The sequence below is a fragment of the Myotis daubentonii genome, chromosome 6 (genome assembly GCF_963259705.1).
Source record: "Myotis daubentonii chromosome 6, mMyoDau2.1, whole genome shotgun sequence".
In the NCBI taxonomy this organism is placed as follows: Eukaryota; Metazoa; Chordata; class Mammalia; order Chiroptera; family Vespertilionidae; genus Myotis; species Myotis daubentonii.
In genome coordinates, this window is record NC_081845.1 from 42,066,661 (window position 1) to 42,080,193 (window position 13,533).

The 13,533-nt window shown below is 40.2% G+C and overlaps 1 pseudogene; it reads right to left on the reverse strand.

Annotated features, from left to right (window-relative positions):
• Positions 1–1,066: 1,066 nt before the first annotated feature.
• LOC132236465 (ferritin light chain-like) lies at positions 1,067–1,697 on the reverse strand (annotated as a pseudogene).
• Between the last annotated feature and the right edge of the window lie 11,836 nt (positions 1,698–13,533).

The following is a 13,533-nucleotide window of genomic DNA, read 5'->3' on the forward strand; positions in this document are numbered from 1 at the left end:
AACAGGCATTTCTTTTTGAGACAAGCATTGTAAGAAAAGACAGGACTCATATAGCAAAAGCCACTGGTACCTCTCAGCTCCAAGTACCTTAGTAGGATGTCACGTGTTCTTTAGACTGTGTGAACTTTTGGGGAGGATTTTTGTCACTGATAGACCAAAGGGGAAAAGATGCTTATGTTACTTGTTTAGTATAGTTTGCAGATTATTCATTCATAAGAGTGAATGAGGTACAATTAAAGGACTAAAATAATTAGCTTTTATATGTGGGTATTCTCTTTGGAATATCCATTTAATGTTGTCTAAGTCATTTCTTTAATGCTTTAAAGAGCTTTAATTTTTTCTTAGTGTTGAACTCTAACAATCTTTTAATATTATATAATGTGTAATAGTCCCCCATATAATAAAATTAAATTATGTATGTATTGACATGCTTTTTTTGAAAAGTCTTCATTTGTTATTTATTAGAAGAAGTTAAATGGAAAACTTAAATTATTTTAAAATATGTATAAAAGTTTAATACTATAACTATTTATAGATAACTAGAGGCCTGGTACACAAAAATTTGTGCACTCAGGGGTTCCTCAGCCTGGCCTGTTCCCTCTCGCAGACCAGGATCCCTTGGGGGATGTCTGACTGACGGCTTAGGCCCGTTGGGGAGCGGGCCTAAGCCACAGTCTGGCCTTTCACTGTGGGAGGCAACCCATGGGCTGATGGGGGATGGCGCCAGCCCTGCCCCCCGCCGACTGGGTGTTCCACCATTTAGTTGATTTGCATATTAGGCCTTTATTATATAGGATGTTGAATATAATGAAGACCTGTTTTATATCATAAATTATGGTCTTAAACACATCAGTGTAACTTTTATAGGTTTGTCTATATCAAAAGGTCATTCTGAATATTAAGACTAATTTTCTATGGCATACTTAGATAATCTATATAAGATTTTTGTGACATTTAATGTGAAGTATTAAAAATGGAGCCCTTTTCTTTTCTTTTTTTTTCTGCAAAAAGCTTTATTATTTCATTTGGTCCAATGCATGGGAGAGCGCTCCAGGATGGTTTAAAAGAATGGCTAGTAGTTTCAGGAAGAGGCTCAGGTAAAAGCCAGAGACGCCAGGGGGATGCAGAGGGGCCTCTGAAAGGCCTCTGGGCTCCAAAGGCTCCTAGTCATGCTTGAGAGTGAGCCTTTCGAAAACATACTCGCCCAGCCCAGTCTGGGGGGCAGCCAGCCTGTGGATGTTAGTCAGGTGGTCGCTCAACTTCTTGATCAGTTTCACCTCCTCATCCAGGAAGTGGTTCTCCAGGAAGTCGCAGAGATGAGGGTCTGCACAGATAGAACCCAGGGCATACAGCTCCAAAAGGGCCTGGTTCAGGTTCTTCTCCAAGGCCAGGATGGCTTCCATGGCATCCTGAGTTTTGTCCCAGTCATCTTGGGAAGGTTTCTGCATGTCCTGGAAGAGAATGCGGCCACCTCGCTTATTTTGCAACTTTAAGAGATGCTTAGCGCCCTTGCACTTCTTCTCTGCTAACTCACGGAAGAAGTGGCCCACCCTCCAGAGCCACATTCTCGAGGTCAAAATAGTAGCCCAGAGAGAGGTAGGTGTAGGAGGTCCGCAGTTGCAGGTTGGCCAGGTGATTGACTGATTGACCGCAGCCTCCATCTCGATGGAATAATTCTGACGAATTTGGGAGCTCATGGTTGTTTAGCAATAAGGAGTTAAGTTAGAAAAAAAACTGGTGTGTTGGCTGGTCCTGGAGTGGTTCTGAAGGTGGTGACTGGATGAGATACAGGAGAGTGGTCGGAGACTGCAAGAAGGGGCATCCCCAGGTCTGTTCTGTCCAAACACTGTTGAAGCAAGAGACATATCTGGGACCACCGAGGGCACTTCCTGGAGCCCCTTTCTTTATCAGGAAATTTGGAGTGATTTTCAATTTTAAAGAAATATCATGGCTGCATGTTTTGCCATGGCTAGTGGAAGAGAGGTTGTTGGAAAAATCCCTCTTCTTCCAACAAGCACAGAAAGTACCAGGCAGAAAATGGTGCCTTCAGCAGAAAATACACAGTTGCAAAATGAGTACTCTGAACAGTGGGAGTATGGATTAAAGCTAGGGATATAAGCTGTTGGTGGATAGCTAGCAAAGCAGGCAGCCAAAATATATCAGAGCATATTGATGTATCCATTGATCTCAGATTATTTCTGTATCGATAATAATAAAAGCGTAATATGCAAATCGACTGACCAGCAGAATGACCATCTGGATGACCTTCTGGATGACCAGCTATGACACGCACTATCACCAGGTCAGCCAAGGTGGGTGCATTGCAATTGGCCAGGGGTCTGGGAGCCCCACCATCACCCCGTGATTGCTCCACAGAGGAAGGCCCAGGCCACCCTCTGCCCAGCAATCAATTGCGGAGCTGCAGTCAGGTGGGTAAGGCCTCCCTCTGCATGGCGATCAATCTCAGAGCCCCACAGGGTGGGCAGGGTCTCCCTGTGGATGGTGATCAACTGTGGAGCCCTGGCTGGGTGGGCAGGGCCTCCCTGTGTGTGTGATCGATTGTGGAGTGTCAGGGCCAGCCTGACAGGTTGAGCTGAGCTGAGGTAGGGAGGTGGGAATTGAGAAAAGAAAGACAGGAAAGCGGGGTCAGGAGGACTCCAGCTCTCGAAGAAGTGAAGTAACTTTATTAGCCACACAATTCTATTTATACATAACACACTGAATAGGAGGTCTGTCAAGAGGAATGTATTCTTTGTTCCTCTTAATCTCTAAGGGAGAGACACAGCAGAAGGACAAGTTCTCAGTACAGCATATCTCAGTAAATAGTTACAGACTTCTTGATAAGCTATGAAAGGCTGTTCTTATTCTACAAAGGTTGCTCTAATTCTACTGATAATCGCCATCCAAACAAGTCTGGGAAAACTGTGTGGGTAAGGGTTCCAGCCTTGCTAGCCCCTTCAGGTGCAAGGACCTTGCCAGCTTACATCTGGACCCCAACAGATCCCCCTTCTTTGTTTTTCAGGCGAAGTTCATGTTTCAGTGTCTGACAGTTTCTTATGTGTACATGTCAGCAGTAATATTTCAGTTCTGGATGGTGGACAAATGGTGGCAATGCAGGTCCGACCCTCCCTGGTTGGGTCCTGGGCAACCTGCAGTGACGCACAGCTGCTGACTGCTAGCCTGATAAGGCGTCTTCACCATCTTTATTTCTGGACTGCTTCTCTTCTCGTTGTCTCATGGGGCCACTGTTGCAGGAATCCACATGGTCTTGGAGTTGTTTTCTGAAAATATACAAATGTATTCTCGACCAAAGGTTAATAAAGGAATCATATCTATAATTTAGACTTGAGATTCTTTTAATTTTTGTCCAAACGATTTTCCTTTGGCTTATTTTGACACCACGTATGTTTTTCATGGGTGTCTTGCTATTAGCATTATAAATGAAAAAATTAATTTTCAAGTAAAAATATTAAAGCAATTAAGGCATTTACTTAAAAGGTTATTATTCCACTATCCCCCCTTTTTTATTTTTTAATATTAGGAGGTTTTTGGAAATTTTTTAGTGTAGTCTTGATAACTTTTAATTTTTTGTATAAAAATATGACTGCTTTAGGTTCATAGTATGTTAAGCAATTTATCCATGAAATGAAAATTTCGGTTAATACTTCTTGAGCTAGTTTTAATTAATCTGAAAACTTGACTATTATTTTACTGTCAAATTTAATACTTTAATAACAATCTTAGTTTATACTGTAAATATTAATGGAAAGGATTATTTTGCATTCTTGAGAAGGCCTTGAGCACTCCTGCTGTTAAGCTGGATTTAGATATAGGGTAGCTGCTGTTAGCTAAGTCTCTGTTATCTGGGTATCAATCTAGGCTAGGCTAAGTCTCTTTCTGTTATCTGGGTCCTGATTTGAGCTGGGCATGGGAATTGGGAAGCAGCCATGGGGGCAGGAGACCTCCCTCAGAAGGGACGAGTGTTCAAGCCCCTGCATAGTTGGGGGGGTGAGGATCTCTGTCCCACCTCTGTTGACCCCCAAGTTCTCCCCTGAGGCCCCCTGTGACTGTGCCTGTCTTAGGTCGCCCCTCTTACCCGTCATTGACTAACCAGCCATCCTCCGGGGCCAAGCAGGGTGATGTGAGGTTTAGTTCTGTCTCCTTGGTAGTGTATGCCCCTGCGGCCTCCATGCCCAGCAACAGCCTTGGGATCCCCTCGCCTGCTGGTGGGGCCCCGACATTGATCATGGGGAACCCAGATTTCTTCTACAGAGAGGGCCCAGCTTATGCCATTGGGCAAGAGACAGATCCATGGTACCAGCCACCATGAAGCTTCAACCTCAGCATAAACAGAGAGCTTAGGTAACAGCTATGGGCAATTGGAAGAGGGACCCCCTTGGTAAAAAGGTCAAGAGAGGTCAATATAGAATGCTCAAGTGCCTTCCTTGGGGGCCTTCCACACAGTGGAAGGGATAAAATCCTTATTAAATTGCTGCTAAACATTTAAAGAATTAGTTTTTAAGTTTGGGATAAATGTACAATATGCCGTTGTAAAATATTAAAAATTACTAATGAGCTTTTGTAGAATAATATCATGTAAGGATATTCTTTGCTCTAGGCCATGGCAATTCAATTTTAAACTGGCTGTCAATTTCTTTTTGTATAGACAAGCTCTTAGTTATATTTTCTGTACCTCTCCCAGGAGCAAGTAGTGACAGTCCCCTATTTCCTTGCCCTATTTATGTTCCTACTGGCTACTATATTAGGTGGGGGATCAGCCCACGTAAGGGTTCTTACTTATGAAGGGTCAGGAGCATAAGTCTGAAATACTTCTATATTTGCCCTAGGTAATATTACCATACAAATGATTACTGCTAGCATGGCAAGAAAGATGTTCTCAGGCTTCAGGCGTCTTCTTTACTATGCCCCAGGTGGTCTCCGGGCTTTTGTTGTCTGGCTCCTCTTCCTCTTGCTGGGTTATACTTGGAAAACTTCAATTAAAAAAAAAATCCTTTTCTTTTATACTAGGTAATCTACAGGTTACTTCTTGGATGTGGATTGATAGTGCCGTAAGGCTATGTATATTAAGTCAAAGTTATTAAATATTTATGGTGATTGTACTTATTTTTAGATTTGGTATTTTAATAGCAAATCATTAGATTAATTTATAAATATTAGTGGAAGATACTTCAAAATTTTAAAATTTCTTCTTTTTATTAAATTTAAGATAATATTTTTAAATAACATTCCCTTTTGGCTTATTTGTATATACAGAGGGATTATGGGAAGTCTTCAGTAACTGTTTTATAAGAATTTACTTTACTAGGATTTAATTGCTTATAAAGATATTGGCTTCGTATGGTAGGTACTTTAATTAATAAAGTTAGTAAAGTTTTATGTCTGATTTACGAGGTGTAAACGCTGCCTATCTCTAGCCTAATTTAAAATGTAGCAGTGAGGAGCTTTTGTTATTTTAAATTACATCTTAAAATTCTATTGCTGTATTTTAAGAAATTTTAAATAAAATAACTTGTTTTGCCCTTTCTTAGAGGCAAAAACTTAAAATATATATTTATTAACTTTTATTTGATAAAGCTTTCCATGTGATTTCAAGTATATTAAATTGGCTTTATTAAAAAATCCTTTAAGAAGAGAGAATAAACTTTTGAAAACATTTCAGGGCCCATGAAATGTCCTAAAGTCATTCCTTGGTTATAGTTTTGAAATCTAACTTGAAAGACTATTAAATATGTATGTGTATATATAATTTAAAGATTATATACCTTTTATAATTATTAAGAGATATCAATTAAATTAAAACTGATCTTTGTATTTAAAAATTTTGGTTGGGATAATAGAATTTATCCTCTTTTTTCAATTAGATAAATGTTGAAATTTTATTATAATTATATGATTTCTCCCAATTTATTTAACCAGAACTTTGAACTTTTAGCTGGCAAGTTAAATATTTAGCATTTCTCAATCAGTAACATTTTTAAGAATAAACTTGAAAAATACATGACATAATCAATAGATTTAATTCTGTCCTTTAGATTTTTCATGAGGGAAATTTAGATTAATATTTTAGCATTTTGTTATTTCAGAATATCTAATTTAATTTAGTAAACTCTCAAAGCCTTGGGCTGCCATTGACTGGAAACAGGTAACCATTGAAATGTAAATTAGTTACATTCTTTCTACTAAGGATGGGAAACTGAGAAGCAAGCCTCTCTTTAAAAGTTGTCACTGGCAGGAAATTTTTGGCCTACCTGCTCTGTTGGGGGAAGGGAGGCTAGCCCTTCCTTTATTAGAAATTGCTTTGGGAAGCCAGCCTTAAATAGAGGGCGTAGCAGTCTTCTACCTGGGCTACTTAGATTTTTATAATTAATATATTTTAATAATTCTTGAGATTTAAATCTAATTTATTATTTTAAGGCATATTCTTAGCAAATTTTTGTAACAGAGACAATTTTACTGAATTTCCTTTTTGGCCTTGAAATTAACGTTTTAATATTCTTCATTAGTATTTAAAAACTGTTCTTTATTATGGAAATGCCAATCCTGCTGCTAGAATCTAGCCAGAATCTTTTTTCCTTTGGGTTAAATTTTCTATTTTTCTTAGGAAATAATCAGTCTTGGGTTTTATTTTGTATATTTGTAAAGAGATTTCAGCTCAAAACTCTATCTAAATGTCCAAAATCGGACAATGCGCGCATTAGTTTCAAGCCAGTTTTCTCTTTACACGTGCACAGAAATCCCAGACGCATTTTTAAATTTCAGATCCGGTGGCATTTGCTATAGCAGTATCAGAAATGTGGCAGCACCCAGGGCAGATAGAATGTTTTATTTCTATGGATCCAAGGTCCAGCCCGGCACTTCCAGGGGTTGCTCGGAATAGCTCTTGTATCTATTTTGCTCTCTGGGCGGGCTTGGTGCTGTGCAGCCTGCTGGCCTTGAGACAGCACAGGTACAGGAGGGTAAATAGACAATGCCCCTGTTATTTGCCGTGGCTGGGCTGGCCCCTTTTGGTAGTTTCCCGACTGGTGTTGAGGCAAAGAATTTCCCTGAATATCTGTCTTAGATTTACACTCATTTGCCCAATGTTTTCCTTTTTTACATTTAGGGCTGTTTGGGACCTCTGCCATTTCCTTTATTAATCCCTTTATTAGAAGGACACTGTTTTGCCATGTGTCCTGTTCCTCCACAAGTAAAACACTTGTGTGTTTGACTTTTCCTTGGAACTGGTGCCACACAAGGCAGAGGAGAGCAGCGGGAACGGCCCCCGCGGCTTCACTTTTTCTTGCCAAGAAGCTTTAATGTTTCTAAAAAGCGTTCCAACACATCCTCTATATTACTACCCTCTTCATTTCCAGCAGAAAAATATTCTTCCTCCTCTTCTGCCTGAACATTACCTATATTATCATCATGACAAAGAGCAGCAGCTTCCTCAAAATCCTCCTCATCTTGAGGAGTTACATTATCTTTACAAGTTACATTATTTCTTTTTAATATACTGTCTTTTTTAGACCCCTGTTTTGTGCTATCACGCTGCTTCTCCTTTTTTTCTGGCTTAAGAGACGGTGGGTTATGGTCATGCCTGGGATCTAAACAATCCCGTATCAAATTCCATAAGGAGATGCACCAACCGGGGTCTTACTTGGCCCAAGGACTTTATAATGATTGCGCATTTGTTCTCCAACTTTCTGCCACGTTTCTAAGTTAACGGTTCCTTCCTCAGGAAACCAAGGGCAGACCTCTTGAATGAATTTTAAAAAATTTTCTACTTGTCATTAACCTTAGTTCCTTTACTGTTGAGTATAAACGTTAACATTTGCCCATAAAGGGCATTTTCTCTAGATTCTAATTGCCCCATGCTTTACTCCCGATTACCAAAAAATTGCTCCTCCCTTACCTTAACGAGTGCACTCTTTCTCCGGAGGAGTTCCTCACTGTCTGCTTCCCTCCTCAGTCCCTGGTCTCGAGCGTCAGTTTGTCAGGGCCAGCCTGACAGGTTGAGCTGAGCTGAGGCAGGGAGGTGGGAATTGAGAAAAGAAAGAAAGACAGGAAAGCGGGGTCGGGAGGACTCCAGCTCTCGAAGAACTGAAGTAACTTTATTAGCCACACAATTCTATTTATACATAACACACTGAATAGGAGGTCTGTCAAGAGGAATGTATTCTTTGTTCCTCTTAATCTCTAAGGGAGAGACACAGCAGAAGGACAAGTTCTCAGTACAGCATATCTCAGTAAATAGTTACAGACTTCTTGATAAGCTATGAAAGGCTGTTCTTATTCTACAAAGGTTGCTCTAATTCTACTGATAATCGCCATCCAAATAAGTCTGGGAAAACTGTGTGGGTAAGGGTTCCAGCCTTGCTAGCCCCTTCAGGTGCAAGGACCTTGCCAGCTTACATCTGGACCCCAACAGTGGAGCCCCATGATCAATCACCTCAGAGAGAGAGGCCCAGGCTACCCGACTGGTGGTGCTGCGGCGGGTGGGTAGGGCCTCCCTCTGTGGGGCGATCGATCTGGGGCCCCCGTGATCGATCACCCCACAGAGGGAGTCCCAGGCCATCCAGGTAATCACACTCCACACCTGTCATCTGCAGAGGGAGGTGACCGGTGAGGGGGAAGCAGGGGCAGCACTGCACAGATGACAAGCAGTGGCCGGGGTGGGGCCAGCTGTCGGCAGCCGGGGGAAGGAAAGCCCTGATAGGCCCTGATCGCTGGCCATGCCTAGGCACCCTACCCGAGGGGTCCCGGATTGCGAGAGGGCACAGGCTTGGGCTGAGGGACACCCTCCCACCCCCATGCACAAATTTCGTGCACTGGCCTCTAGTTTAAAATAAGTGTAAATATTTGCACATACAAAATTATTGATTTTGTATAATTAGAAATAAGGGCTCTAATTGGACAAAGCTATATTTCAATAGAGAAAACTAGGGGGATGGATCTTAAGAGAATTCTAGATGAGATAAGCAGGTACTTGATAGAGCAAATTGAATAAAAACTTTGCCAATTTCTTAAAAGGAGAAACGAGAAGTTTATCTTGGAAGACAGAGTAGAGTGTTCTTTACTGCATTTATTTACTTATCAGTAGTTAGTAAACACATCTTTGCAAGGTGAACAAATATAATATCTTTAGAGGTACTATGAGAAAACTTTCTGAATTTACATTGAGTAACTTTAACAAAGTACAGTAGCTTACTCTTTAAGTTCACTCTTTCATTCAGTATGCTAAGTGCAGCACTGCGCTAGACCAGTGTACAAAGACGAGACAAAGATGATTTTTGCCAGTTTCATTATGCTGAGTTCACTGAGAAAAAACAAGTTAGATAATTTGGGTAATGAATAATGAACTTTAATGGACCATTATTTCAGAGGCATGGAAATGTATTATTTAAGGCTTTCTAACAGATATTGACCAAGAAATGCAAACATTTACTGGTCTTGTTAGCCAAAGAGATGAGAGCAGGAAGAGAGAACACTGGGTACAGAAAATTTCAGCATAGTATCCATGCTGGCCAGTGATTGAGTCTATCCCTCAATTTCTCCCTGTAGGCTCTGTATTGCAGTTGGGGGAACTATATAGGCTGTTTCCTTGTCTCCTTGGTCTTCTGGCTTCAAGATGGCTTTGGCCAGTGGGAAGCACTGGAGGGAGAGAGAAGAGGAGAGTAAGGGACAACTCAGTATTTCTTTCCTCCACACTCTACTTTAGGTGGTGGTTCTAGAAGCAGCTGCATCTCTTCTGAGGCTCTGTCTCCTACAAGGCAGCCCCTTCATGGGCTCAGCTTCTACAGGGCGAATTGCACTGAGGCTCAAGCTCTTGCTGGATGGCTTTCACTTTGCATTCTGGTGATGCCATCTCTCCTGTTGCGTCTCCAGCTGTAGGGGAGACGGTCTTTTTGCAATTTCTATTCTTTAGGTTGACTCTTTATCCTGTTTGGCTTCTTCTTATTGCTGGGTGACCAATCCCTTATATTGCATTTCCTCTGTCAAAATGTCTAAAGTAGTAGCTAATAGACTATCAAATGCCTTTCTAATGAGCACAAGACAATATTCTAGGTTTGAGAGAATGAACCTTCTAAAGAAATTCTACCTCTAGCAGAGCATTTTGCATTTGAGCAATTTTATTTCTGCATCTGTAGAACAGTCTTCTTAGTGCATGTTCATCAACCTCTGTTGCCTTGTTCTCAGAGTGCATTTAGACGTTTGGTTTTACTTACTTCTTCTAAAGTACAACTTTATGATTGAATCCCCTACTGACACAGACCTCATATTTACTTCAGCCATTTGGTGACCTGCTTCCTGGTATTGGCCATACTCTTTCACCTTCGATATTCTCAGGGGTAGTATCAGTATTTGGCTGAAATTTTTCCTGCCTCTCTACAGATCACAAGTTTTGACACAATAACAGCAGAGGACTACTTTGTGACCTCATGAATGACTCAGTGAAAACCTGCATACCAGAGCTCCATTGCATTGGCTACAGTCTAGTTCAGCAGTCGCCAATCAGTGGTCCGCAGACCACTGGTGGTCTGTGAGGTCCGAAAGGTTGGCGCCACTGTTCTAGTTTGCAGTCAATCTAATAGCTGTATCATACTGTTATAGCAGAAAGAACCCAGAGCAAGCTGTGGGACATGCATTGTTTTCCTGACTCTACTCTTGAACTGACACATGGCACTCACAGAAAAAGAAATAATACCTACCCTCCTTCCCAACTGAATTGTTTAGAAGGCCAAACAATAGATAAATAATATAATATAATAGTAATAGTCAGCTGCTTGATTTAAATATGCTCTCCAATTCTTACAATGATTCTGTGAGGTGTTTGTAATTCCAGGTGAGAAAATTCAGGTGGACAAAGGCCAAGTTACTTCTCTAGTTACCTTATTTGTTTATCTTCAATGCCCATTTTCTTTCCACTCTACCTATATGCCTTTAGATGTGAAAGATTATTAATCAAAATGTTTTAGGGGAAAAATGTATTATGGGCTATACAAATTCTGGAACATAGCAGTTAGACATTATCATCCTTCTTTGAATTAAGACTGTCATATACCAGAGAAAATAACCAACAGATTAGTTTTTCTCTCAACATCTAACATACTTAATTGTTCTCTTTAAACAGCTGACATACTTAACTTTTTGAGTTATTTGCTTTCTGAGTGAAAACATTTTATTTTTAAATATACGTTCACCTTACCATCTTTGGCAATACAGCCTTTCTTCTTGGGTCTCTAGCTGTAGGTCCTGGTGGGAGTAAGGAATCCATTTGATCTCTTGAGCCTGTACACAGATCCATGGTGCTGTGAACGAAGAGTAAAACATGCAATAAATCAGTGGTTCTCAACCTTCCTAATGCTGTGACCCTTTAAAACAGTTCCTCATATTGTGGTGACCCCCAACCATAAAATTATTTTCGTTGCTACTTCATAACTGTAATTTTGCTACTGTTATGAGTCCTAATGTAAATATCTGATATGCAGGATGTATTTTCATTGTTACAAATTGAACATAATTAAAGCATAGTGATTAATCACAAAATCAATATGTAATTATATATTCAATATGTGTTTTCCGATGGTCTTAGGCGACCCCTGTGAAAGGGTCGTTCGACCCCCAAAGGGGTCGGGACCCACAGGTTGAGAACCGCTGCAATAAATGGTGTTAGGTGACAGCTTTCTGCAAATCAAGGTAATCTAGCTGTCGCTCTTTGCTTGAAGAGTTCAATGAAATGCATTGGCTTAAGTTTTGCTTTTAGTGTATTTAAAAGTCTGAATACTCTAAAACAGTCACTTAAATCTTTTTTTCATATTTTTACTGCATCTGAGTGTCCTAAAAATGTATTTTGTTGCTGTTGCATTTTACCACACTTTGACTGTCATTCTGCTTGCTTCACGTTATGTTTATTGCTGTTTATTCAAATTATAATTTTAAATGAGTTTTTTAAAAATTTTTTATTGATTGCAGAAAGGGAGAGGGAGAGAGAGAAACATCAATGATGAGAGGGAATCTTTGATCAGCTGCCTGAACGCCCCACACTGGGGATTGAGCCCACAACCTGGGCATGTGCCCTTGGCTGGAATCAAACCTGGGACACTTCAGTCCGCAGGTCGATGCTCTAACCACCAAGCCAAACCAGCTAGGGCCAGATTATAGTTTTAAACTGAAGCGCAAAAGACTGATAATGTGAAGACATTAAGAAAAGGAATATTTTTTTTCCACTGACTTTCTGACATTGTTGAAAAAAATTCTCATTCTGTATATCTTTCATTTTTGAACATGCAGAGAAATTAATGAAGATGACCTTTTAGCACAAAATTATGAAATATATTAAGAGTTTAATCAATGATTGTGCACTGTCAGCTTAGGCTTGATGAGAGTACTTGGCTTACTTCATTTTTCAGGGAGAGTAAATAGGGCTCCATAATAAAACATTGATTTCAGCCGGACACTTATTAGCCACCAATGACAAAATTACAAGCCTCTTGACCACATATTTCTTTATCTTTTTTGTAATTAGATGAGAAGGGTGGAAACGTAATTATTACCATTTTCCAGGCCTATTATTCATCTTTAGAAATGTCATTAAAGACTTTGCTATTATATTTTATGAAGTAAAGTTCTTATGGAGCAGTGTAAAATGGGCAGTGAAAGGGAATTATGTGGAAAAGGGCATAGACAATCTATTTTCTAATTCTATCAAATTTACACGTTTCACTACTCCACCTAGACTTACTTTCCACATTTTGATTTATGTTCACAAAGTAATCATGGTAGCTGCAGTGTCATTGGCCAATCCTAGCTGATGAAATGGCAGATCTTCTCTGGAACAGTGTAAACTCTAGCTGCTGCATTGGAAATAGAGAAATGAAAAAAGGCAGTGGTAAGCTAGAGGGGCAGGAAGAAACTGCCAGGCTTTTCTAGAGTGATTGTTCAGAGATTAATAATGAAGACCCCCACCAGGAGCACAGAGTAGTCTAGTGCAGAGGTCAGCAAACTATCTCTTTAAAGAGTTAGACAGTAAAAATGTGAGATGTTGTGGGCCATATGGTCTCTGTTGCAACTATTCAACTTTATTGTGATAGTTTGAGAGTAGCTATTGACAATACATCAATTAAATGAATGTATCTTTGGCAGTTAGCAGACTTCAGGTTTATGTTTCTTGCTAACCATTTTAAAGATTTAAATTGATTTTTAGAGAGAGAAACATCAATATGAGAGCAAAACATCCATTGCTGCCACCTGCACACCCCCTAACAGGTGATTGAGTAAGCAATCTGGCCATGGCCCTGACCAGGGGTGAGGGTGGTGGGAGGATGAGGTTGTGGGAGGGAGACTGAAAAGGCAACCCTGTGTTGTATGGGACTGTGCCCACCAACTGATCCACACTGGCCAGAGCTGTTAAACATTTTTTAAAAATAAACTCATACTAAGGCTACTTGTAAGGTGGTGGGAGTGGAGAGAATGGTGCATGATTAATATAGTTCCCACAAGTGTTTTAAGTGGAGATTTGGCAGCAATCATACC